Source organism: Micropterus dolomieu, linkage group LG09 (genome assembly GCF_021292245.1).
Source record: "Micropterus dolomieu isolate WLL.071019.BEF.003 ecotype Adirondacks linkage group LG09, ASM2129224v1, whole genome shotgun sequence".
In the NCBI taxonomy this organism is placed as follows: domain Eukaryota; kingdom Metazoa; phylum Chordata; class Actinopteri; order Centrarchiformes; family Centrarchidae; genus Micropterus; species Micropterus dolomieu.
Window position 1 is genome coordinate 27,859,640 of NC_060158.1, and position 4,128 is coordinate 27,863,767.

The following is a 4,128-nucleotide window of genomic DNA, read 5'->3' on the forward strand; positions in this document are numbered from 1 at the left end:
AGCTCGCTCGCTAACGGGTTGACAAAGCTGTGTGTCAGTTTGGATACTTTGGTTAGTGCACGAACATGCAGTACACTGTGTACTTGTGTAGTGCGTGAATTTTGACAGGGTAGTGTCGTCTCAAATCAAACATGGACGTGCTGCCGGAATTATTATTATTATTACTTCTTTTTCTTCACCACCTGCTACTTTGCTGTCTTCCTCTACTTTACCTTCTTCGCTGCCTACTTTGCCTTCTAATTCTTCCTAACGCTCTTCTTCTTTGCCTTTTTCTTCTTCTTCACCACCTTCTACTTTTTATTAAAAATGTTCCTCATCTGCAAGTTTGAAAACACGTTGGTGGTCCCTCCTCTTCTGCTACGTAGCCAAGATGGCGACTGTTGAGCGGGAGAAGTGTCCGGCGTCCCAAACTCAACTTTTCCACCGTTATGAGTGCACCGTCTGGGAACTCTACTGCGCTGCGTGTTGCCGTACTTCTCAGCGTGAACGCACTAACGCACTTTTTAAAGCATAACTTGTTAAAAACGTTCTGAAATACAGCTTGTAGTTAACTAACAAATGAAAGGTTTATTTGCACATTAAGAAAACAGTCGATGCAATTAAAATTTAGAAGAAACAAATATGAATTGTCCCCCCAGATATCTCGGCATTGAGGATGTCTTTAAAAACGTTAAGGATCTTTTTGTCTCGTTCTCGTGAACCTAATGTTGTGTATCGTGATGTCTGTGTCTCGTGATCTGAGCCCTTGTGTCCCCATCACCTTTCAACAGCCTTGCCTGAGACACAGCAGCAGTTTATACTCACGTTTTTAATTTGGTGGATAAAGTTTTAAATGCTGGTGAACACGTTTAAAGAGATTTGTCGACCAGAAAGAAATCTAGATCATTTAATGAGGTCAACTCAGTGACGTGACAGCAGAGTGTTTCCTCTCTGCAGGTGGACTCCATCCTGAGGGGCGACTTCCTGACGCCAATGGGCGCCGCGGGGCCAAAGAGGCTCTGTCTGGGGTGCGGCGACTTCGCCCCCGGGTATCACTACGGCGTGACGTCCTGCGAGGCCTGCAAGGCTTTCTTCAAGAGGACCATACAAGGTGAGAGCGACAGGGTGTGTTTGTTAATCAGTAAGAGTCGTAATGAGCAGAGCAGGTCGATGCAGCTCAACACCCGCTGCATTGATTAGTGTGTGAAGCTGTGAGCTCACACATCAGCTGCGGGATTCAGACCTGCAGCATCGCAGGCTCAGACGAGTGATTGATCTGATCAGTTCAGTCATTTGCACACGTTTCCACAGATCTATGGAAACAAAGAGAGGCCAAAACACTTTTGTCCCTTATAGAAAGTAAGTAAAAATTTACTCAAGTACAATACTGTAGTATTTTCCATTTCCGGCTACTTTTGACTTCTACTCTGCAGAAATATTGCAGTACATTTATCTGACTGTTTTAGTTACTAGTCAGTTTTCATGTAAAACATTTGTGATCAGTTTAAGAAATATGCATTCTTATAAATTACACTATATATATATATATAAATATAAAAACTTTATTTGTATAGTACTTATCAAACAAAGTGCTTCACAGAGAGATGAGACATAGGAGTGAAATATTGAAGACAAGAAAGGCAAGCCAAAATAACAGTCAATAAAAAACAACAAATAAAATATAACTTGAAATTGCACAAGATAAAATAAACAGGAAATAAAATAATATCCCAAAGTGCTACATGATAAAAATAGCTAAGTACTAAAAAGAATTAATTAATTAAATTAAACAAAACAAAATAGATGACATTTTGCAGGAGTTCTTTTAAATTTTAATGCTTCAGTATTTGTACTGGAGTATTTTTATACAGTGGCATTATTACTTTTACTTGAGTAAAATATCCCAACACATCTTCCACCTCTGCCCACTTATACTGAAATGTTATTTATTTATTTATTTCAAAAACTGTTTATCTGAAGCTTCATAGTTTGAATTCTCCTGTAACTTGAAACTGTTTAACACTTCAGAAAACATTCGTGCAATCAGAAGTCGGCTTACCACATAACAAGTGGTTTTTGTATTTATTGGAGTATCCGATAATATACCGAACTTATGCTCATCTTTGTTTCTTCTCCTGTGAGATTAAGAACAAACCAGGAGTGAAGAGCTCCACCTCACAGGTAGAGAGGAAAAGAGTTAACTGAGCCATTTTATAACCTCTGATGTTAGACTCCATGAAGAGCCAGAACAAGTTGAACTGGCTTTGTGAATCAGGGTCAGGGTCCATCGATCACTGTGTCGATGCTCAACAGTGTGAGTATCATCAGTCAGTATCCTGTTAACAGGACTCTGGAGCTTAAGCCCCAATAAACACTTGTGGGGGGGTGTCTGGATAGACTATAGATTTCTGTGAGAATACACAAGATGGAAAGGAAGGAAGGAAGGAATCAAACAGAGGACATGCATTTAAAACCCTTATTTTTATTACTCAGACAGCACATTGAAACAGTATTTTAACATGTCTGATATGTTGTTGATGCTTTAATGTAAAAAACGTCTCCGTTGTTTCTGTAAATCAAACGCGCTCTCTCTCTCTCGTCAAAGCTACAAATAAACTACAATTCATTTCACACATTTCATTAAATAAGTAAATAAAACAAAACAAACAAGTTCTTTAAAACATAACATAAAAATAAATATTACATAAAAATATTAAAAATAAAAGTAAATAAAGAAAACAGTAAAAATAAATAAATAATAAATAAAAATAAAAAATCTGTATCAAATGTGAAATTTTAAAACATAAATAAAAGATATAATTACTAAAATATCAAACAATCAAAATAATAATAATTTGAAAATTAGTACAATTATTTATCTCTCTCTATATCTATCTAGGCAACATCGAATACAGCTGCCCAGTGATGAACCAGTGTGAGATCACCAAGCGGAGGAGGAAAGCCTGTCAGGCCGGCCGCTTCCAGAAATGTCTCCAGGCCGGGATGATGAGGGAAGGTACGTCACGCCGGCCTATCAGAGTCTGTGCAGCATTGTTGAGCCTGAGACTGTTAGTACGTCTTATTGGAAAGTCAGAGTTGAAGTTTAAAGGCAAAGAGAGGACAAGAGACGCAAAACTTTTCCAGACAAAATAATTACAAACTACAAAAAGATGTAAAACGACGACAGACACAAAACGATCACAAAGACACGGCTGTGTCATTTGGGGTTTTAATTTCATTCACACTTCATGTTTATGATGGAGTCGTTTCTTTAATTATTACCTGTCTTTTAGGAAACAAGGTGATTTCCCATCTGCTGACCCTGTGTGACCTCCTGATCCGGGAGCTGCTGGTTCTGATTAGCTGGGCCAAACAGATACCAGGTAAATATTCAAATCACCTGGTGGGGGAGGAACCTTCTTACCCGTTTGATAAATCAGTAATACGTTGTTCTGATCTAATATACAGCGGATTTGTCTGAATTATGACTGTTGTGGGTTTTGTATTTGGCCTCATGCCTCTGGGCCACCGTACAGAACACACCGTAACACCTGCTACTATCGTAATCACAAGATATTTTAATTATGAGATACAGAAGTCGTAATTACAAGAAATGGGCTTCAATTGTGTTCTTTGGTGAAGTTTCAAACAGTCGTTATGTTGCTCTTGTCAGACACCAGACTCCATTGATAAAAACAGTGATTTTACCTTTGTGGTCCAGCGCTGCCTTGATCGGTTAGTTTATGTTATTGTGTAACTGTGGGGTTTCTAATCCTTTAAAACACACAAGTCACACAAATTTAAAAACCCACCAAAATGACACAAACTAACCAGCAACTTCCATGTTCTGCAAATTTTACTGTTAGTGAAAATTACCGTTTTGAGGAGATCTTTATAGCGACTTATGTTAATAATTTCACCCAGAACTACAAGTAAAAAGGCATCACGTCGGATATATCAAATTATATTTTAGTACTCAGTAATCGGCTCTTCCCCACCCCGCTCAGGTTTCTCCAGGCTCTCATTGGTCGACCAGATGTCACTGCTGCAGAGCGGTTGGATGGAGGCGCTGCTTGTGGGCGTGGCCTGGCGGTCGCAGCGGCGGAGGAGATCGTGTTCGCCGGGAACCTGCGGCTGGACGAGGCCCAG

General features: G+C 39.3%; 1 pseudogene; it reads left to right on the forward strand.

The window, feature by feature from the left end:
• Nucleotides 1-201: 201 nt before the first annotated feature.
• LOC123976041 overlaps nucleotides 202-4,128 on the forward strand; it is a 13,052-nt pseudogene continuing 9,125 nt past the window's right edge.